General features: G+C 36.5%; 1 protein-coding gene across 1 annotated transcript in view; it reads right to left on the bottom strand.

The window, feature by feature from the left end:
• ADGRV1 (adhesion G protein-coupled receptor V1) overlaps nt 1-24,951 on the bottom strand; it is a 697,985-nt gene that overhangs the window by 256,440 nt on the left and 416,594 nt on the right. The gene's annotated exons all lie outside the window — the stretch shown is intronic.

The following is a 24,951-nucleotide window of genomic DNA, read 5'->3' as shown; positions in this document are numbered from 1 at the left end:
CATTTTCTAGAAAATTAATATAGCTTTATATATAGCATAATTTATAGCCTTAAAAATAGCTCCAGCTCCATATAACTTGGATTTAGTAAACTCTTAGTTCAGACTTAAGCACTTTGAGGGTGGGCTCATGTCTTATTATTGAGGTATCCCAAACATTGAGTACATTAGCTACTATCTGGTGAGAATTTAATAAATATCTTATAATATTTATTATTTAATTTAAATAAATATATTCCTTAAGTTAATAATTTATCACTTATTATAAGTGATTAATAAATATTTATTATTTAAGTTAAATATTTATTGAATGTATAGTATGTAGGATACCGACTCATTTTGGAAATGTTTACAAATCTGTGAATTAAAATTTAAATTTGAATTGGAAATCTAATTCATTTAATTCCTTGTACCATTCAGTTATTATTATCTTTTTTTAAATTAATTCTGTGTCAATTATACAGTCCTGGCCTCTAATAAAACAAATTGTGTTAACTTCAGTGAAATGCTAATTATCACAGTAAATAGTGTAAAAAATAAAATGTTATTATCTTTTTGAAATAATGATCAGATGGCACTAAATTTATAACTTAAACAAGATTTCAAGGATATAATTAGGATCATATTGTTTATTTCCACGGACCCACAGTAATTAAAGAAATTTTATTCATTCTTTCCTCAATAAAGCAACAGAACAGGTATCTTCAAAACTGTTGTAAAAATAATTCATAATTCTGCCTTGTCCCTCATTCAATCTTATCACCTCCCTACAACCCAACTCAACTAGTTCTTATCTAATAGGCAGAAAAATATAGCACGAAGGTGTACTCTGGGGGAGACACTAAGAAGCAAAAGAAATGTTTCCCACTTGCGCACAGTGGACCATCTCAATGCAAAGATGAGCTAATGCTTTATCAAGACTGGGTCACACACCAGCTTCCCTCTCTCCCTTTGTTTTTGTTTTAACCACAAACTGTAAAAAGTTATTATTGCTTGTTCTGCAAAGTGAATAAATATGTAAAAGAAAATTTAGGCTTATTTTTGTTCATGGTAGTAAAATGAAATATTCAGCATTAATTTTTTTATTCAATCAGCCATAGCATGCATAGGAAGAGAGATATTGATAAAAGACTAACATTAGTTATGATTATGTGAATTAATCAAAGATTACGCTCTGATGTAACTGCTCCCTACAAGACTCCACACTGAAATTTCGGTCTACTCTACTGAAAGCACTGCCAGCACCCCAGTGTTCTGTGTCCCAGTCAATGGCTCCACCATCCATCAAGGTACTCAAGTACTTTAATCCGTTGTTTTTCATCCTGTGCAATTAGTTCTCAAATTCTATCAGTTATATTTTGACTTCTTGAACATGCCAATCCCTCACCCTTCTACTATTATTTCTCAACTGGAGTTTGGTATAATTACCTTAATACGCATCAATAAATACCATGAATTATATACATAAGAAGATATATATATATATATATATATATATATATATATATATATATATTAATATACCTTAAAGGTAGAAAACAAAAGATGCTCATTTTGATCCACAAGATAAAAAGTTTAAAATGTGGTATGAAACTTTTTAATTTATTCATCATTACAGTTTTCTCTGAAATAACTACCACACTTTAATCAATATATTGCCAATTTTCATACATTCAGAAACATTCAAATGTTATGATGCTGATAGGAGTCATAGACCAAGAACTGTACTAAGTTTCTGTTTAACAATGCATTATCCGGGAAATGATTAATCAAATGAGCAAGAGCATCCCTCCTCTGTCAGAGAAACTCCATATCAGAGAACCATGCACTCTACAAAGTCACTGCCAAACAGTCAATGCAACACATTCATTTTATAATTAGAGGGCTGGCTGTATGAAGGCTAATTACCTTCCATATTCCTCTAAAGCAGGGGTCCCCAAACTATGGGCCATGGGCTGCATGCAGGCCCCTGAGGCCGTTTATCCGTCCCCGCCGCACTTCCGGAAGGGCACCTCTTTCATTGGTGGTCAGTGAGAGGAGCATAGTTCCCATTGAAATACTGGTCCGTTTGTTGATTTAAATTTACTTGTTCTTTATTTTAAATATTGTATTTGTTCCCGTTTTGTTTTTTTACTTTAAAATAAGATATGTGCAGTGTGCACAGGAATTTATTCATAGTTTTTTTTATAGTCCAGCCCTTTAATGGTCTGAGCGACAGTGAACTGGCCCCCTGTGTAAAAAGTTTGGGGACCCCTGCTCTAAAGTACCATGATTATTTTGCTTCTTTCTGACTTCTCATTCAAAAGTATCGGAATGTATGAATCAGACTCTAATCTGGTCTCGTATGCAGATAGCTCCTAGAGTTTCTTGGTAACAAGGAAACTCATGTCCCCTCTCTTTCCTCACTTGTGGTTCACGACCAAAGCATTCTTCTGGCAACCTGTACTGGAGCCTGCTCTCCACTTATTACCTCCACCAGCTGTGCTCTACAAAACTTCTTACTAATTTTCCACTCATTTTAATTTTACATGCTTTTCAAGATCAAATTGTTTTAGGTTTATTGTAGATCAACTGTTCTCTAAATCTTGCTGTACAGTTGTCATTCTGGGACTTCCCTTTACCATTACCTTAGTGGTTTTTTGTGTCTCGCCTATGCTGTTCATGTCCATATGCTTCCTGGTTCCACAGTTCCCTCCATTTCCCTTCCCCTTCTTTTAGTGAAGCACATCTTTAGTGATTTGCGATAGAGTTCATAGATATCACCTATTGCAGTATAATGTGACTGAAAACTCTCACTTTTTCTGTCAACTGAATGGTAGGTTAGCTGGGAAAAGAATTATGGAATAGGAATAATTTATAGTGAGAATTCTGGGATTATTAATATTTTGTTCTTTAGTTTTGCTGTGACATGTGACATTTTTATGGGAGAGGAGTCCCTCTGGAAACTCTTAGACCTTCATTTTGTTAATAGTGATCTAAAATGTCATCATGATGATGAGCCCTTTTTGTATTGTTTGCTAAGCATTTGAAGGACTTTTATGGGTCATAGCCTTCAATTCTTGAAATTTTTATATTATTTTTTTGATAATTTTCTTCCTCTATTTTTTATTTCTTTACTTTCTAGATTTCCTATTTTATCCAAATGTTGGACCTGCTGACCTCATTCTTTCTTATTTAAAAATATATATTCTCTTTATTTACTATATTATTGTTCTCCTTTTACCATGCTAGAATACCTGCAAGAAAAATGTTCATTTAAAAATTTTAAGCTGAAGCCTACCGTACATACAGTAGAGTTCACAAAGGTTCAATTACAGTTAGATAAAATTTTACATCTTGGCCCTGGCTGGCTGGCTCAGAGGTAAATCATCAGCCTGGTGTGTGGAAGTCCCAGGTTCGATTCCTGGCCTGGGCACACAGGAGAAGTGACCATTTGCTTTTCCACCCTTCCCCCTCTCCTTTCTCTCTATCTCTCTCTTCCCTTCCCACAACCAAGGCTCCATTGGAGCAAAGATGGCCCGGGTGCTGAGGATGGCTCCATGTCCTCCACCTCAGGCACTAGAATGGCTCCGGTTGCAACAGAGCAATGACTCAGATGGGCAGAGCATCGTGCCCTAGTGGGCTTGCTGGGTGGATCCTAGTCAGGCACATGTGGGAGTCTGTCTCTCTGCTTCCAGGCTTCTCACTTCAGACAAATACAAATTAAAAAAAAAAAAGAACTAAATAAAAGGAAGATAAGCAATCTACCAGATGCAGATTTCAAAACACTAGTTATTAGGATGCTCAATGATCTCAGTGAAATCTTCAACAAAGAAAGAGAAAACATAAAAAAGACCTAATCAGAAGTGAAGAAAACATAAATATAATAAAGAATACATTAGAAGGAATGAACACTAGATTAGAAGAAGCAGATACTCGAATTAGTGATTTGGAAAACAAGGTAGCAGAAAACACCCAATTAGAATGGTAAAAAGAATAAAGTATCCAAAAATAAGAGGACAGTTTGAGGGGCCTCTGGGACAACAACAAGCATAATAACATTCGCATTATTAGGGTAACAGAAGGACATTAAAAACCTATTCAAGGAAATAATAACAGAAAATTTCCCTGACCTTGTAAAGGAAATAGACATATAAGCCTAGGAAACACACACAGTCCCAAGCAAGATGAAGAGAAAAGAGGCCCACACCAAGACACATCATAATTAAGAATGCCAAAGGTTAAAGACTGAGAGGAATCTTAAAAGCAGCAATAGTAAAGCAGTTAGTTACCTAAAAGAGAGCTCCCTTAAGACTATCAGCTGAATTTTCAACAGAAACTTTGCAGGCCAGAATAAATTGGCACGAAATACTCAAAGTGATAAAATGCAAGGAACTGCAAACAAGATTATTTTTCCCAGCAAAGAGCTTATCAGATGAGAAAAAATTGAGTTCTTTAACCCCAAACCAGTAACCAGTATTATAAGAAATGTAAAGAGACTTCAAGGAAAAAAAATTATTTAAAAAATTTGAATACTTAAGTGGCAATAAATATATATCTATCAAGAATTACTTTAAAAGTAAATATATAAAATGCTCCAATCAAAACACAGAGGGTGGCTAAATGGGTATTAAAACAACACCCTTACATATCTGCCTATAAGAGAATCACTTCAGGTCAGATGCAGAGGAGGATTAAGGTCTGTTGAGGTCCTGGGCGCAGAAGAAAATATCAGGCCCCTTACCTTAGAAAAAAGTGTAAAGTTGGAGTTTTGTGAGGACCTTCAGAAGTTGGGGCCCAGAGCTCACACCCACTGTGCCCACCATTAAATCCGCCTCAGCTCAGAAGGCACACATAGACTGAAAGTAAAACGACAAAGATATTTCATAAAAATGGAAACAAGTAAACAAACAAAAAAGGTAGGGTAGCAAAACTTATACCAGGTAAAACAGACATGACAACAACAGCTCTAATAAGAGACAAAGAAGTACCCAGCAATGCCACTTATGGGTATTTATCCAAAGAAACCCAAAATATTAATTTGAAAAGATATATGCATCCATATGTTCACTGCAGTATTATTTACAATAGTCAAGATATGAAAGCAACCTAAATGTCTATCAACAGCTGAGTGGATAAAGAAGTGGTATATAGGGGGGGATTCAAAGATGGCTATGGAGTAGGCAGACGGTCCAACTGCCACCTCCCAGGACCAAATTGGATTACAACTTAATTTAAGAACAATCATCTTGAAAAACCAACTTTGGACTAAACAAAGAGGAGTCTATAACCAAGGATCACAGAAGCCACACTGAGACTGGTAGGAAGGGTGGAGACATGGAAATGGCTGCCCCACTCCTGGGAGCGAGTGGTGGCTGAGGGTACAGAGGGACTCTTGCTGTGGAGAGTGTTGCCCTGAGAAGAGTGGAACCTCAGCCCCAAACCCAGAGCTCCAGCCTAGAGCCCCAGAGCCTAGAAGAGGCACCCAGACAGCATTTGGTGGTCAAAGAGGCAAGTTTCTGTCTGCGAGAAAGAGACAGAACTCTTGGACATACAGGCTCTGTCTTAAAGGGCCCTCGCAAAAAATCTCATTCACAGCCACTTACCCAGGGCTCCGGTGGAGGGAGAGCTGAGAGGACTAGAGTTGCATGAGGAGAGTGTACAGTTGAAAGCTCAGGGAGATTACCACCGGAACCCCTGTGCTGAGTCATTCTCTAGTAGTGCAGTCGCCATCTTTCTTGGGGTGAAGCAATCCCCTCTGAATGGCACCAGCCTGGGGAGAAGCAATTGCTCTGCCTTTGGGAGTATCTCCTGTTCCAGTCATGGCAACTGGGTCATACTGAGAATCCAGGAGGCGTGGCCCATCAGTGACTCAGTTTTCTGGTGTTGAGGCCAGAGCTTCCTCCCGACCCCATTCTACCTCATGGGAGACTCAGTGGAAACTGTCCAGAGTGTGGCGGGACCACATCACTGGATTTCAGAGGCCACACCCACAAGACTCCTGGGGCCACACCCCACTGAGGTCTGTGAAAAAAGTCTGGACTGACACCCACCACCCTTCCTAATCCCTGAATTGCCACAGGCTCCAGACTCTAACAGGTTTTTTTCTATGGCCGAGCTCAATAAGCAGGCAGCAGGCAGACAGAGGCTGCAGGAGGCCAGACTCAGGGAAACTTCCCCCAGGACCAGTGTGGGTAAAAGCCAACTACAGGTGTGTAATTTGGTATTTCCATGTGCACCTGGGTCCAGCAGAGGCAACCACAAACTCTGGATTGCTTATAGCTCCAAAAAGGTTGCTGAGGGCCAGTCACAGGCAGTGTCTCTCACTGGTCTGCACTGGGCTGCTTCAGAGAGGCCCAGGGCTGGAATATCCAGTGGCCAGCTGCAGAGAGCATCGGTTCAAGACCTAACAACCCTTGCTAAAGTGGTATCCAAAAGAAGGGCTCCTCACATCTGGCCCAGCTAAAGCGAATTTCACTCTCTGTGATCAGCACAGGCACAGTGGCTCATGTGCATTGCATACGGTGGAGCTTCACAGTCAGCCGGACTGGGTGCTGGATGTCCTGCCCTGTAGGGCTAGATTCCACTGGGAGAAGGGAGAGAGGCTTGGAGCATGGACATTTAAAGTTTGGGTCCCTTTAGCCTAGTGTCAGATCTGGTCAAAGAGCTTAGCCACTTTCTGTAGAGGGGACTATCAGCCCCACTTTGAACTGAGCCTTCTGCTCACTTTGTTGGGATGAAATAAAATATGAGTATCCATCAGTGGCTGAGGGATAAGCCTCTGGAGTGGGACCACATTCCTCATACTGAGCTACTGAACAAGAGACCCTTGAAATAGGGGGTCCCACTAACATTGGATTCCCAACCTCAGCTGCCTTAACCCAACAAGCTTGCAATTTTAAGATGGGTTGGTTGAGTGAGGTCAGTCTGGGCCCACACTACAGTCTTTCTACAGAAGACTCTGTGGAAAGAAAGACCAGGAAACTGCAAGAGGAGGTGGAGCAGCTGAAAAATGGAGGCAAATCTTATGGAGCTTGGAGCTTTAATGGAGCTGCTGTCATCTCTAAGCTGGAGAAACTTGATCCTTACACACAGGTTGGACCCTCCCATACTACCCAGGCACAGAAAACAAAGACACAAACAGCAAAAAGAGCTGTAGCTGCAGACAAGTAGCCCAGAGCAGGTTACAAACAACAGCGGATGCCAACCTAAGAAGATCTAGAACCAACACAACTAGTAGTGGGTGGCAGACAGCAACAACCCTAGACTCATCTAGCTACATAAGCAGCACACCCAAAGGAAGAGTCTAGCAGGCACCAGACACTGAGAATAAATATGCCCAACAAGACAAACATTGCACAGAGTGTTATACACACGATCAAGGTTGACCTTTAGAGCTAGCCAGTCTAAAGGAATAACTGTACCCACAAAAGTTCCAACTGCATTCAATACTCACAGACAACAGGAAAAAAAATAGTACCCTCAAGAAGCGTTCCCAGAACAAGGAAAACAGGTGGCCTGGAGGTCAGTACCATCGCACCCATCTTCCTCATAAAGAAACCACAAAAGTTCAAAGTCAGACAGTGCTTCTAATATACTGACAAAATGCGTAGACAGAGAAATTCAACCCAAATAAATCAACAAGAGAAATCCCCTGAAAAAGAACTAAATGAAATGGGAGTAACCAAATTACTAGATGCAGAGTTTAAAATAATGATTTTTAGGATGCTCAAGAATCTCAGAGCAACAATGGACAGACATAATGAGCACCTAAATAAAGAGATAGCAAGCATCAAAAGGGACACTGAGATCATAAAAAAGAACCAGTCAGAAATGACAAATACAATATTAGAAATAAAGGCAGCACTAGAAGGAATCAACAGCAGGTTGGATGAAGGAGGGAATCGAATCCGTGATTTAGTAGAGAAGATAAATATAAATATAAGCACAGAAGTAGAGCAACAAAATGAAAAGAGGCTCAAAAAGACTCAGGAAACTCTAAGAGAGCTCTGTGACAACATGAAGAGAAACAACATTCGCATCATAGGAGTTCCTGAAGAAGAAGAGAATGAACAAGGGATAAAGAACCTGTTTGAAGAAATCATAGCTGAAAATTTCCCTAAATTGATGAAGGAACAAGTCATACAAGTTCATGAAGCAAGAGAGTCCCATTAAAGAGAAAGCCAAGGAGGCCTACATCAAGACACATCATAATTAAAATACCAAAGTTAAGATATAAAGAACACTAAAAGCTGCAAGAGAAAAGCAGTTAACAACATACAGAGCAGCCTCCATAAGGATGACATCCGACTTCTCAAGAGAAACACTTGAGGCCTGAAGGGATTGGCAAGAAATATTCAAAGTGATGCAAAAGAAGAACCTACAACCAAGAGTACATTATCAAGCATGGCTATCACTTAAAATTGAAGAAGAAATAAAAAAAACTTCAAGGAAAAAAAAAAAAGACCTCAGGGAATTCATCACAACCAAACCAGTACTGCAAGAAATAAAAAATTTCCTTGAAACAAATAAAAATGGACATACAACATCTCAAAATTCATAGGACACAGCAAAAGCAGTCTTAAAAGGGAAGTTTATAGCATTACAGTCTACCTTAAGAAGCATAAAAAAGCTCAAATAAACAACTTAACCCTGCATCTAAAAGAACTAGAAAAAGAACAACAAATAAAGGCCCAAGGAAGTAGAAGGAAAAAAATAATAAAGATCAGAGCAAAAATAAATGACACAGAGGATAAAAAAAAAATACAAAAGATCAATGATAGCAAGGGTTGGTTCTCTGAAAAGGTAAACAAGATTGACGAACCTTAACCAGACTCGTCAAGAAAAAGAGAGGACTCAAAGAAATAAAATTAGAAATGGAAGTAGAGAAGTAACAATTGAACCACAGAAATACAAAGGATTCTAAGAAATACTATGAAGATCTGTATGCCAAACAATTGAACGACATAGGCGAAATGGATAAATTCCTAGAAACATACAATCTTCTAAAACTCAATCTGGAAGAATCAGAAAACGTAAACAGACCAATTACAACAAACGAAATTGAAACAGTTATCAAAAAACTCCCAGCAAACAAAAGTCCTGGGCCACATAGCTTCACAGGTGAATTTTACCAAATATTCAAAAAAGAACAAATACCTATCCTTCTCAAGCTATTTCAAAAAATTCAAGAGGAAGAAAGAAATCAAGCTCCTTTTATGAGGCAAGCATTATCCTCATTCCAAAACCAGGTAAAGACACTACAAAAAACAACAACAACAAAAAACTATGGGCAAATATTCCTGATGAACTTAGATAAAATTTTCAAAAAAATATTAGCAAACCAGATCCAGCAATACATGAAAAAAATCATACATCATGATCAAGTGGGATTTATTCCAGGGAGGCAAGGCTGGTACAATATTTGCAAATCAATCAATGTGATTCATCACATAAACAAAAGGAAGGAGAAAAACCACATGATAATTTCAATAGATGCAGAAAAAGCATTTGATTAAATCCAGCACCCATTTATGATCAAAACTCTCAGCAATGTGAGAATACAGGGAACATACCTCAACATGATAAAAGCCATCTATGACAAACCCACAGCCAACATCATACTCAATGAGGAAAAATTTAAAGCAATCCCCTTAAGATCAGAAACAAGACAGGGGTGTCCCCTTTCACCACTCTTATTCAACATAGTTCTGAAAATCCTAGCCACAGCAATCAGACAAGAAGGAGAAATAAATGGCATTTAAATTGGAAAAAAAGAAGTAAAACTATCATTATTTGCTGATGACATGATACTGTACATAGAAAACTCTCAAGTTTCAGTCAAAAAACTATTAGGCCTGATAAATAAATTCGGCAAGGTGGCAGGATATAATTAATATTCAGAAATTAGTGGCATTTTTATTTACCAACAGTAAACTGTCTAAAAGTGAAATTAAGGAAAAAATTCCCTTTACTATTACAACAAAAAATAAAGTAACTAGGAGTAAATTTAACCAAGAAGGTAAAATATTTGTACTTGGAAAATTATAAAACACTGATAAAAGAAATCAAGGAAGATACAAACAAGTGGAAGCATATACCATGTTCATGGTTAGGAAGAATAAACATCATTAAAATGTCTATATTACCCAAAGCAATCTATAAATTCAATGCAATTCCTATTAAAATACCAATGGCATACTTCAAAAATATATAATAAATATTCAAATAACTTATATGGAACCAAAAAGGAACACAAATAGCCTCAGTAATATTGAAAATGAAGAATAGAGTGGGAGATATCACACTTACTGATATCATGTTATACTACAAGGCCATTGTACTCAAAACAGTGTGGTACTGGCAGAAGAACAGGTATACATATCAATGAAACAGAACAGACAACCCAGAAATAAACCCACACCTTTATGGTCAACTGATATTTGAAAAAGGGAGGGAAGAGCATACAACTGAGTAAAGGCAGTCTCTTTATTAAATGGTGTTAGGAAAATTGGACAGCTACCTGCAAAAAAATGAAACTAGACCACCAACTTACACCATTCACAAAAATAAACTCAAAATGTATAAAAGACTAAATGTAATTCATGAAATCATATACATTTTGGAAGAAAACATAGGAAGTAAACTCTCCAATATCTATCATAGTAATATTTTTGCCGACTTATCTCCATAGGCAAGTGAAATAAAAGACAGGATAAACAAATGGGACTATATGAAACTAAAAAGCTTTTGCACAGCAAAAGACACCATTAACAAAATAAAAAGACAACTCACACAATGGGAGAACATATGCACCAATACGTCTGATAAAGGCTTAGTAACCAAAATTTATAAAGAACTGCTAAAACTAAACACTAGGGAGGTAAACAATCCAATTAAAAATGGGCAAAAGAACTGAATAAACACTTCTCCAAAGAGGACATACAGATGACCAATAGGCATATGAAAAAAATGTTCAACATCACTAATCATTAGAGAAATGCAAGTTAAATCCACAATGAGATACCACCTCACACCTGTCAGAATGGCGCTCATTAACAAAACAACACAAAATAAATGCTGGTGAGGGTGTGGAGAAAAGGGAACCCTCCTGCACTGCTGGTGGGAATGTAGACTTGTGCAGCCACTGAGGAGAATTGTATGGAGTTTCTTCAAAAAAATAAAAATGGAACTGCTTTTTGATCCAGCTATCCCACTTTTAGGAATATATCCTAAGAATACTAAATCACTTATTCAAAAGAAGAAATGCACCTCCATGTTTATTGCAGCATTGTTTACAATAGCCAAGATCTGGAAACAGTCCATGTATTCGTCAGTGGACAAGTGGATTAAAAAGCTGTGGTATATATATACACAATGGAATACTATGTGGCCGTGAAAAAGAAGGAAATCATACCTTTTGCGACAGCATGGATTGGACTGCAGGTTATTGGAAAGTTCCCAATCCACAATTCCACAGGTTTTCGTAGAGGCACATAGTCCAAATCAGTTTTTGAAAAGTTTTATTAAAGGAGGAAATTTACTAAATATGCCAGCCGCATATATCTTACATAGGGTAGTTCCAAAGTCCCAAATCGTGTGTGTTATTAATATTCTAGGGGTTGGTTATATACTGTTAATTATACATGGGTGGGGAAATAACCTGACTTCATGGTATAAGCCTATACCTTTTGTTTTCTCCTATACAGGTTTGGAAAAAGGATGAAGGGAGGGGGATGTGACACAATTCATTAGCAAGTTTATAACATCTGTCTATAGGATTCATAAAAAGACACTTCTACACATTAAAACTTACAAGGCAACATAATGGTAAAAATGTCACTTTACACACTAAAAGACATTCCTATAATTTCTAGTTCATTTGCTAGTCCTTTGTCCAGAGATACATACATTAACTACATGCTTTCAGGAGGGGAGAGGTAGTTTCCATGGGAAGAGATGCCTGTAAATGGTCCATTGGTATAAGAAAAGGTTTAATTTAATCTTTTGTATCCCTACATCTGGCTAGCTATTCACCCATTTTCCCATAGGTTTGGGGAAGGTCAGAGAATCCAAGTCTCCTTTCTCTTTCTGCATTTATAACATAATGTCATTGGCCATATTGGTTTTATGCTAATCATATATACAAGTACAGAGATAATTTACAAAATCTCTCTGTATGCCTAGCCCAAATTAATAAAATGTTCTTTAAGCCTCCTAAAATATTAATATTAATTCTGTCGCCTTTGGTACCTTACAACAGAGGTTATTGTGCTAAGTGAAATAAGCCAGGCAGAGAAAGACAAATATCATATGATCTCACTTATTGCAGAATCTAATGAACAAAGTGAACTGAGGAAGAGAATAGAGGCAGAGGTGGGGTCACAAGGACTAGAGGGACAGCTATCAGAGGGAAGGGGGATAAGGTGATGGATTCAGAGAAAGTGAAGGATTAGTGAAATTATATATACATAACACATAGATAGATACAGATAATAGGATAGCAAATCCAGAAGAAAGGGGGGAGGGACTTAGAGGAACGGGAGCAAAGGGGGTATTAAAAACAGACACAAGGGTGAGGGGTGAGGGTGATATATTCAGTGGGACACTTGTATCCATGTAAACACAATAAATTAAAATTAATAAAAATTTTAAAAGTGGAATATAAATACAATATAGTTTTACTCAGCCATAAAAAATATAGAATGAAATCCTCATATTTGCAACAATCTGGGTGAATCTAGAGCTTTGTTTCCCAACGTGGGGCCCACGCCTCACAGGGGGGCAATTCGATAGTTAAGGGGGGCAATTTGAAAATGGACTCGACACGACTTTAACTCTTTCGCCCCAGGCCATTTAAATGCAATGCTAGATATCGGTGCCAAATTTAACAAAAAATACAATTCTTAAATAATTGCGGTAAATAATTATTAAGTATAATTTTGTTTGACGAGACCAAAATATCAACTGGGTGATTGGCGTCGTCAAGTAAACTTCCACCTGGGTTCACCGCGGAGCGTGCCGTCTCCTGCGGGGAACCCCGGACGTTTTAAAATCTCGCTAAACAACGCAGTTATTCTCACCTAATTGGCCCATCACAACTTCTGTAGTGTTTCACATCATTCAGTTGGTGTTAATTTGAAATAAATGTCAGTCAAAACTGTTGTAAAAGCTCGTTGATTTAATAAATATACATATATATTGTATAGATATAATTGGTAAGTATTTGATTTTATTTTTATCAATATTAAACTCTTTATTAAGTACTTCTTGCATCGGGGCTAGAAAGCACTAATATTTTATAAATATTATTGGGGCTATAATAGTGCATGCATGACAATTTTAATTTTAGAAGCATAACTTTCCAGAAAATTTTGTCAAGTGGAAAAAATATAGATACCTTTTGATTTGCGGTGGTAGTGTAGTAAATGTGTTATATACATTTAAATAAATATGAATTTTTAGTATACGTTTACTCTATGTCACATTGAATATATTTTAACACATATTTTAGTATTAGTTTTTAATTGATCTTATTTTTATTTCTTATAGCCCATAGTAAAATGAGTGGTGCAAGCAGGAAAAAAACTTGTCAATATTCGGAGGAATATTTAAAATTTAGGTTCATACCCGCTGTTCACGATGAGCGGATTACTTTTTGTCTTTTATGCCAGCAATGCTTGACCAACGAATCAATGAAACGAGGTCATCTTGAGGCGCATTTGAAGGCGAAACATAATGCTCATATTAATTCAGATTTGAGTTACTTTAAAACTTTAAAGAAAAATTTTGAAAAAAGAACAACATTAAAGTCTCTATTTACTGCTCATACTTCAACTAATAATCGTGTTCTTGAGGCTAGTTATCAAATTTCTTTATTCATCGCTAAAATTGGAGAAAATCACACTATAGGAGAGAATTTAATAAAACCGTCAATATCAGCATTTCTTAAAATGGTTCTTGAAAAAGATGACAAAGATGTAAAAGCTATGCCACTCAGTGACAATACTATTAGCAGAAGAATAGACAATGAGTGAGGATATTGAAAAACAACTTATTGAAAAGCTGAAAACAAGAAAATTCTCCTTGCAAATGGATGAATCAACTTTGAGAGACAGTGAGGCAGTATTGATAACTTACGTAAGATATATTGATAAAGGACATTTTGCTGAAGAAATGTTGTTCTGTAAAAGATTAGAAAGCACCACTACCTCCAAAGATATATATAATAAGCTAAAAAACTACTTAGATGTCAATGATATACCAATGAAAAATATAACATCTTACGCTGCAGATGATACTCCCAATATGATGGACAAGAAAAATGGCTGCTTAAAATTGATGAAAGATGCGAATCCAGAAATGATTCTTGTGCATTGTGTTATTCATAGGGAAAACTTGGTAGCTAAAAACATCTCGCCTGTTCTGAATGAAGTATTACATACAGTAATAAAGTGTGTTAATACTATTAAAGTTAGTGCCAAATGTGAGCGTCTTTTCAAGCTATTTTGTGAAGAACAAAATGAAGACCATGTGAGACTTTTACTTCATACTGAAGTAAGATGGCTATCTAAAGGAAACTGTTTGAAAAGATTTATGGAACTGTTTGATTCTCTTAGTGATTTTTTAAGCGACAAACCTGAAATGAAGTATCTGTTAACAATAGATGGTAAAGCATTTGTAAGTTATTTAGCCGATATCTTTGAAAAACTAAATATATTAAATAAGCAACTTCAAGGAACAAATAAAACTCTTGTCGATGCAAAAGCAAAGATATTTGGTTTCATTACCAATATTGAGTTATGTCAGAAACATATTAACAACAAAAACTTTAAACAGTTTCATTGGCTCCAAAAATGTGAAGTGACTGATACCGCTTTACTTGTTATTGTCAATCATTTGAATATTCTATCGGCTGATTTAAAAGAAAGATTTTCTGATTTAAAACAAATTGATTTCCCAACATGGATGATGCAGCCAATGTTTGTGGATTTGTCTGATATATCAAATATGCAGTATCAAGAAGAACTCGCAGAATTGCAAAATGATGAGTCAGTTAAAGCTTTATTTAATATCAAAGGAGCGATGGCATGGCTTTGTGAGGAAACAGAAATCAAATACCCAAATTCAACCAAATGTGCAAGAAAACTATTGCTACCGTTTCCATCTTCATTTTTAGCTGAATGTGGATTTAGTGCTGTAAATGATTTACTGGTAAAAAAAAAAAAATCGGCTGGATATAACACAACGTGGAGACTTGAGACTAAAGCTAACCAAATTGGAACCTAATATAAAATCTCTGTGCAGCAAGCATCAAGCGCAAGGATCACACTAAATTAAAATAATAAATTAATATAGAAAAATCTGTATTAAAATTATTTGGAATTTAAATTTGTTTTTCATTATATGTTTTGAAATTTTACTTACTGTGTTTTGTTAACAATTTCAGAGTGATTTCTTCCTAGAACCTATCATTTATGTTTATTAAGTGAATAAATCAATTTTTTAATGTTAAAAATTATGTATGTTACATAGGGGGGGACATAAAAATTTTAGAAAGGTTAAGGTGGGGCATGGCACAAAAAAGGCTGGGAAACACTGATCTAGAGGGTATTATGCTAAGTGAAATAAGTCAGAGAAAAAGATAAATACCATATAATTTCACTTATATGTGTAACCTAAAAAAAATAAAATAAATAAACAAACAAGAAAGACACAAACTCATAGACACAGAGAACATTTTGATGGTTGCAGAGTCAAGGGGATTTGAGGGCTAGATGAAGGGGTTAGGTAGTACAAATCGGCAGTTATAAAACAGTCATGAGAATATGAGGCATAGCATGAAGAATATAACCAGTAATATTATAGTAAACTATGTGTTGTGTCAGATGAATGCTTTATTTGGTGGGTGATCACTTTGTAAGGTATGTGGACATCTGGTCCCAGGGGTGTACATCTGAAATAATTAATATTGTATATTAACTGTAATTGAAAAATCATGTTTGTTTTTTTTTAATTCTGGATGGTTTCTGCTAAATGCACAGTCAAGATACAATATTGAGCTACTTATAGGTATTATGTCTTATTCACCTGAGTTGAGACTATCCCTATTCTGCTTCAGAATCTCCCTTGGAGTCGAATCTTTAAGTTACTGAAGAGTGTCTTGAGCAGCTAAGAATTTGGATAAGACAGTTCTTCCAGTTCTGTTTCTAATGCCTGTATTTTCAGTGGGAGGCCATGTTGGCAATGACTCCTAGAATGAAAACCATTAGTAGGTTTTAAATGGCATTGGATTTCTGCCCAGTAGTAGTAAAACCCCAAATTAATGAAACCAAACTGATTTGAATGATGAATTTGAAACATACCAAGAAGCCCCATATCCACCCTCTTGCCCAATCAATTTAACTCATTCCTGAAGGTCATTCTCATTTTTAGAAATGGTTATTTATATTATAAATTTTCACAAAATTGATCATTTAATATCAATCAATTTCACTTCCTTTACTTAAGAAAATCTTTTGCGACTTTAATCCTCACTGAGGATTATAAGCGATTTCCTGTCTTTGTTGATTTAGAGCAAATGGACATCTCTAATGCACATTCTACAATATTGGAAGTAGACATTATTTTGAAGTAAAGTTTTATTTGTTCTTGATATTGATATGTGCTTACAATATTTAAAAGAAGTGCTTTTACTTCACATGATCTTATTAGGAGCTCTCCAGAAGCAGGATTTGTTTATATTTTGTTTTTATTTATTTTCTTGGAAAAGGTTAAAACTAAGGATGCTATTTCATCTGTATTCACATTCTATTCTAAAGGAAAAGAGTGGGGGAGGCAAATCCCAGGAGGGAAAAACGCAGAGAAAGCTCTGCTGTAGCACAAATAGCTGTTTCTTTCTCAAAAGAGGAAGACGTTTTTGAAAACATTATGCCCACAACCACACACTCCGATGATAGCCTCTCAGTGAATGATGATAGCCGTTACAGTGAATCTGAAACGAGGCTCTGGCTGAACAGTAACTCCCTTCCTGAGTGCTCCTCCTCTCTGCTGGTCCTGTGTCCACCTCTTCTCTCCCTGTCATTACTAACTAGTGCTGGTTCAAACTGGCTGGCTCCAGTCTCTGCAGCATCCTTCCTCTCATTCTGGGCTTTTGTATGAGTTAGAACAGAACATGACTTTTTGCTTCCATGCAGCTTGTGCAATTAACCCACAAAACGGAAAGACATGGAATGTCATTCACTAACCATTCAATGACCTAATTATCTGAGAAGAAAATATTAACCTAAAGCAAATATAACTGCATGTTTACTATTTATTTATTTATTTTCATTTTTCCAAAGCTGGAAACGGGGAGGCAGACAGACTCCCGCATGCACCCGACCAGGATCCACCCGGCATGCCCACCAGGGGGCGTCGCTCTGTCGCATCCAGAGCCATTCTAGTGCCTGAAGCAGAGGCCACAGAGCCATCCTCAGCGTCCGGGCCATCTTTACTCCAATGGAGTCTCGGCTGCGGGAGGGGAAGAGAGAGACAGAGAGGAAGGAGAGGGGGAGGGGTGGAGAAGCAGATGGGGGCTTCTGCTGTGTGCCCTGGCCGGGAATCGAACCCAGGACTCCTGCACGCCAGGCCGACGCTCTACCACTGAGCCAACCGGCCAGGTCCTACTATTTATTATCATATTTGTATTTCACCTATTCTCCTGGTTCTGACAGTTTAATGGCTTTTATCCCTTGGCTAATGGTGTTTTCTTTATAATTGTTCTGTTTGCTGTTTATGAAGTCTACAGAAATATTTGCATAAAGAATTTGAAAAGACTCCAAAGAAACTTCATTTAAATATTCTAACTTTTTCTGTATTTCCACTGTACAGACAGGAAGAGTAAACAGAGCAATCCTGAATCATACAACAAAGAGAAAACTGGAAAATGTCACTTATTTTAAGCAATGCAGTGATTTTAGAATCAATTATTTTAAACACTGAATATGTCTGTTCTGTTACAATACTTGTAGAAAGAAAAACTATTCCAAAGCAACTTCTGTTTGCAGAATAAGTATGTCATTATCAAAATTCAAAGGAAATGAAAACAATTTAAAGGATAGAAATATTATATTCTGACGAAATGAGAAGTAACATTACTTAGTCACAGCAAGAGCGGCCATCCTTTATCAACTGCAGTTTCCTTCCTATTGTTGACCTGAACATCTATCTACTTGTTATGAGCAAAGTTTTGACCTCAGGCTTCTATATTTCAAGGCGTGCACAAGGCAGTGCATACTCATGCATGTGGCTGTGCTGTGGAAGGAAGAGGAACACAGAAGAGATTAGGGCCATGTGACAGGTGGTTGATTCTTTCAGTCAAGGTTTTTAGAACCCCTGTGCTAGCACACGTGACAAACAAAATGGGATCTCACTATTGAACCAGCTGAGAGAACTGAACTTGGCCAAACAGCATGCATCACACCCTGAAAAGTGAACCTTTGCCTGCACCTTTGTTTTATTTGGCCAGTGCAGTGTTTTTAATACTGTGAGTGTGAATGCCCTTAGGCAGGGCATGTGCTGCTCTGTCCCCTCGGTCACCACCCACTCCCCATTGCCTTATCCTTGTGTTCAGTTATGGTGTGACTGGCCCCTGCAGGCCTTTGGATATGGTTCTCCTTCTCCTTTAGGAATTTTGTCTCAGAAGCAAATTCACTGTGGCCATAGATACAGCAATGTGTACAAAATCCCAGGCTGTCTGTCCCCAGTGTGTACGTTTGCAATTAAACAGAGCCTTGTTCTGAAACTCAGCCAACTCACCTGTGTCTTATCCCTTTGCCAGTAAGCAAAAACTCAGAATAGCAGTAACACCATCTAAATCATGGATGACTCATATTCAGAGAAAATGCCAACTATACTTTGCCTTTTAAATTATTTTGGATTCTTAGAGAAAACCAGAATATGGCACAAATAATGTATTTTCCCTTTGTGAAATAAAATAACATAGAAGCAACTCATTTGGAGAAGACAGAATCAGCTTGAATCAGATTTATTTCCAGTCCTTAAAAGACAGTCGGGGAGGGTCGTACATTCTTTGCCTATTTACATTCCTTCCCAGAAATAATTGCAGTTCCTTTGTTGTTCTGCTAGTCTGCAAAATGCTAGGAGCTATTTAAAGGGGTGAGGGGTCAACAATGACATTTTAAAGGCAAAAGGAAAATAAGAATACCAAGTTGTTTGCTTGGGAAATTGTTATATCTGAACCACATGGAGAGGTGAGGTGAGAGTGCCAGGCTCTTCTACCTGTGTGGGAAACTCTACAAGGGCATCAGTGTTCAAGGTAAGATAAAGGTGTCCGATCTCTCCTAAATTCTCCGAGAAAAGATGAACAGTTGCTGTTCATGAATCACGCAGGAATGGCCTAACTTAGGGGGCTTTTGTAAGGATCACATGAGATTAGAATGATAATGTACTTAAAAACCTGGAAATCACTACTCAGATGTTAGGTATCATGACTATCTAAAATCAAATGAAAGAAAATGCTATTCTTCTACCTTCTGAGCACAGTATCTACATTCGCAGCAAAATGTTGTTTATCAATTCAAATATTACTCTCAGGTGAACACAAGAGATCTTTTTTTCTCTAAAGTATTACCATTTTTCCACTGTACTTTCACAGCACTCTATATCCTTGTTGTTTAGAGCATTTCGTTCGCAATAGCATTAATTGACAGTATCTCCACAAGACAGGAAGAAATTCAAATTGCATGGAAAGTAAACAGGCAACCTAGAATGGAATCCACATTTCCTGACCTTCAGTTTAGCGTTCCATCTGTGAGGCCCTGGTATTTGAATAATGAACTCAAATTAACCTAATGGTCATTGCCCTAAAATTCATTAATCACAGCAGCAAACCAAAACAAAATGAATGTTAGTGAAAACTAATATTCTAAAACTATCTTTCAGTGTCATTACTTACACGGCTACCTATTCATGAGTAAGACTCTAATCCACATCTTGAACTTCAATAAAAATAGGCCTCTCCTTTTTTTTTTTTTTTTTTTGCTCACTTTTATTGTTTTTTTGTTTTATTAATTTTACTAGGGTGACATTAATAAATCAGGGTACATATGTTCAAAGAAAACAGGTCCAGGTTATCTTGTCATTCAATTATGTTGTATACCCATCACCCAAAGTGAGATTGTCCTCCATCACCTTCTATCTAGTTTTCTTTGTGCCCCTCCCTCTCTCATTTTTCCTCTCCCTCCCCCTCCCCCAGTAACCACCCAACTCTTATCAATGTCTCGTTTTTATGTCCCACCTACGTATGGAATAATGCAGTTCTTGTTTTTTTCTGATTTCCTATTTCACTTCGTATAATGTTATCAAGATCCCACCATTTTGTTGTAAATGATCCAATGTCATCATTTCTTATGGCTGAGTGGTATTCCATAGTATATATGTGCCATACCTTCTTTATCCAGTCTTCTATTGAAGGGCTTTTTGGTTGTTTCCAAGTCTTCGAAACAGTGAACAATGCTGCAATGAACATGGGGCTGCATGTGTCTTTACGTATCAATGTTTCTAAGTTTTGGGGGGTACATACCCAGTAGAAGGATTGCTGGGTCATAAGGTAGTTCTATTTTCAGTTTTTTGAGGAACCACCATACTTTCTTCCATAATGGTTGTACTACTTTACATTCCCACCAACAGTGAATGAGGGTTCCTTTTTCTCCACAGCCTCTCCAACATTTGCTATTACCTGTCTTGTTGATAATAGCTAATCTAACAGGTATGAAGTGGTATCCCATTGTAGTTTTGATTTGCATTTCTCTAATAACTAATGATGAGCATCTTTTCATATATCGGTTGGCCATTTGTATTTCTGAGAAGTGTCTGTTCATGTCCTCTTCCCATTTTTTTTATTGGATTGTTTGTTGAGTTTTATGAGTTCTTTGTATATTTTGGATAGTAGGCCCTTATCTGAGCTGTTGTTTGAAAATATCAGTTCCCATTTAGTTGGCTGTTTATTTTGTTGTCAATTTCTCTTAATGAGCAAAAACTTCTTAGTCTGATGTAGTCCCATTCGTTTCTTTTTGCCTTCACTTCCCTTGCCTTTGGAGTCAAATTCATAAAATGTTCTTTAAAACCCAGGTCCATGAGTTTAGAACCTGTGTCTTCTTCTACGTACTTTATTGTTTCAGGTCTTACATTTAGGTTTTTGATCCATTTTGAATTAATTTTTGTACAAGGGGACAAACTGTAGTCGAGTTTCATTCTTTTGCATGTGGCTTTCCAGTTTTCCCAGCACCATTTGTTGAAGAGGCTTTTTCTCCATTGTGTGTTGTTGGCCCCTTTATCAAAAATGATTTGACCATATATATGTGGTTTTATTTCCGGACTTTCTATTCTGTTCCATTGGTCTGAATGTCTATTTTTCTGCCAATACCATGCTGTATTGATTGTTGTGGCTCCATAATATAGTTTGAAGTGAAGTACTGTAATGCCCTTAGCTTCGTTCTTTTTCTTTAGGATTGCTTTGGATATTCGGGGTTTTTTATAGTTCCATATAAATCTGATGATTTTTTGCTCCATTTCTTTAAAAATGTCATTGGAATTTTGATGGGAATTGCATTAAATTTGTATATTGCTTTGGGTAATATGGCCATCTTGATTATATTTATTCTTCCTATCCAAGAGCAAGGAATATTCTTCCATCTCATTGTATCTTTTTCGATTTCCCTTAACAATGGTTTGTAGTTTTCATTATATAAGTCCTTTACATTCTTTGTTATGTTTATTCCTAGGTCTTTTATTTTTTTTTGATGCAATTGTGAAGGGTGTTAATTTTTTGAGTTCATTCTCAAATGTTTCATTGTTGGCATATAGAAAGGCTATGAACTTTTGTATGTTAATTTTGTATCCTGCGACCTTACTGTATTGGCTTATTGTTTCTAGTAGTCTTTTGTAGATTCTTTGGGGTTTTTGATGTATATGATCATATCATCTACAAAAAGTGATACCTTTACTTCTTCTTTTCTGATATAGATGCCTTTTATTTCTTTGTCTTGTCTGATTGCTCTGGCTAGCACCTCTAGTACCACATTAAATAAGAGTGAAGAGAGTGGACAACCCTGTCTTGTTCCTGATTTAAGGGGAAAAGCCTTCAGTTTTGTGCCATTTAATATGATGTTAGCTGATGGTTTATCATATATGGCCTTTATCATGTTGAGATATTTTCCTTCTATACCCATTTTGTTGAGAGTCTTAAACTCCCTTGACCAGGCATGCCCAGTGTTTCGACCTGCGACCTCAGCTTTCCAGGTCGATGCTTTATCCACTGAGCCACCACAGGTCAGGCAAAATTGTGTAGTATTTTATCGAATGCCTTTTCTGCATCTATTGATAAGATCATGTGGTTTTTGTTCCTTGTTTTGTTGATATGGTGTATTACATTAACCGTTTTACGTATGTTCAACCATCCTTGAGATTCTGGGATGAATCCCACTTGATCATGATGTATTATTTTTTTAATATGTTCTTGTATTCGATTTGCTAGTATTTTGTTTAGTATTTTAGCATCTGTATTCATTAGAGATATTGGTCTGTAGTTTTCTTTTTTTGTGCTGTCCTTGCCCGGTTTCAGTATGAGGGTTATGTTGGCCTCATGAAATGTGTTTGGAAGTATTGCTTCTTCTTCAATTTTTTGGAAGACTTTGAGTAGAATAGGAACCAAGTCTTCTTTGAATGTTTGATAGAATTCGCTAGTATAACCATCTGGGCATGGACTTTTATTTTGGGGGAGGTTTTTAATAGTTTCTTCTATTTCTTCCCTACTAATTGGTCTGTTTAGGCTTTCTGCTTCTTCTTGACTCAGTCTAGGAAGGTTGTATTGTTCTAGAAATTTATCCATTTCTTCTAGATTGTTGAATTTGGTGGCATAAAGTTTTTCCTAGTATTCTACAATAATTCTTTGTACATCTATGATGTCTGTGGTGATTTCTCCTCTTTCATTTTGGATTTTGTTTATATGAGTCCTTTCTCTTTTTTCCTTGGTAAGTCTTGCCAAGGGTTTGTCAATTTTGTTGATCTTTTCAAAGAACCAGCCCCTTGTTTTATTAACTTTTTCTATAGTTTTTCTGTGCTCTATTTCATTTATTTCTGCTCTGATTTTTATTATCTCCTCTCTTTGGCTGGTTTTGGGTTGTCTTTGTTCTTCTTTTTCTAGTTCCTTAAGGTGTGAAGTTAAGTGGTTCACTTGGGCTCTCTCTTGTTTGTTCGTATAGGCCTGAAGTGATATGAATTTCCCTCTTATTACTGCTTTTCCTGCATCCCATAGATTCTGATATGTCGTATTGTCATTTTCATTTGTCTGAATATATCTTTTGATCTCTGCACTTATTTCTTCTTTGACCCATTCATTTTTTAAAAGTATGTTGTTTAGTTTCCACATTTTTGTCAGAATTTTTTCCTCATTTTTGCAGTTGAATTCTAGTTTCAAGGCTTTATGATCAGAAAATATGCTTGGTACAACTTTGATTTTTCTGAATTTGCTGATGTTGTTTTTGTGGCCCAACATATGGTCAATTCTTGAGAATGATCCATGTACACTGGAGAAAAATGTATACTCTGTCAGTTTGGGATGAAATGTCCTGTAGATGTCTATCATATCCAGGTGCTCTAGTGTTTTGTTTAAGGCCAATATATCTTTATTGATTCTCTGTTTGGATGACCTATCTAGAGCCGTCAGCGGTGTATTGAGTTCTCCAAGTGATTGTATATTTGTCAGTTTTTGTTTTAAGGTCAATACCTAGCTGTCTTATATATTTTGGTGCTCCTTGGTTTGGTGCATATATATTAAGAATTGTTATGTCTTCTTGATTCAGCATCCCCTTAATCATTATGAAATGACCATTTTTATCTTTGAGTACTTTTGCTGTCTTGTAGTCAGCATCATCAGATATGAGTATTGCTACGCCTAATTTTTTTTGGATGTTATTTGCTTTGAGTACTGTTTTCAAGCCTTTCACTTTGAATTTGTTTTTAACCTTGTTGCTTAGATGAGTTTCTTGTAAGCAGCATACAGTTGGATTTTCTTTTTAATCCATTTGCTAATCTGTGCCTTTTTATTGGTGAGTTTAATCCATTTACATTTAGTGTAATTATTGACACTTGTGAGTTCCCTATTGCCATTTTATACATTGCTTTCTGTTAGTTTTTCTATCTTTTGTTTTTGTTTGGTTGTATTCCATACATCTTTCCTCTGTTTTACTATATTTTTTAAATCATGTGCTCCTGTGGTGGTTTTTTCAATGGTGGTTACCATTAAATAATGAAAAGAGTTCCTACCCTGTTCATTAGGCCTCTCCTTTGACTAGTACATTACTTTAAAAGATAATTTGAAGGCTTAAACTGCCAAAATGTTTTTCTTTTATTGCCTTAGTTTAACTTTGTTTCCCAAGCTGGAAATATTAAATATGGTTTACTAAAACTGGCACATTTGACTTGTAGACAAATAAAATCTATTAATAACCTTCTCCTGAAGTCCATACCTATGGCATTAGAATAACTGATAGTCTTCTACAAGTGTAGGTTTACTTATACAAAATATAGAGACACAGAGAACCATAGAAAATATAGATACAAACAGAACCATGTACAAACATGGATAGTATGTTTTGTGTCAGTGTCCTAGATATGTGACAATAATAATAATAATAATAATAAGGTGAGTTATTCTGGATTTAGTTACCAAGTTGAAAGATAACAAAAGTGAATCCTAGAATCACCAACTGTACTTCTCCTGCCAATACTGTACATAGTAACCAATCCAAGAACTATTACTTTTTGTGGTATTTAGTGATTAAGAAAAACCCTGCCTGATAAAAATTAATAATAATAAACTCCAAGATGGTGAGAGATTTTATATGGTTTGTCTGCTGTCATATATGGTGTGGTGTGCACAGAATAGTGCCTGGCATATAACAGATGGTCAAT

Source organism: Saccopteryx leptura, chromosome 4 (genome assembly GCF_036850995.1).
Source record: "Saccopteryx leptura isolate mSacLep1 chromosome 4, mSacLep1_pri_phased_curated, whole genome shotgun sequence".
NCBI lineage: Eukaryota > Metazoa > Chordata > Mammalia > Chiroptera > Emballonuridae > Saccopteryx > Saccopteryx leptura.
This window is presented reverse-complemented; position numbering and strand designations above follow the sequence as displayed.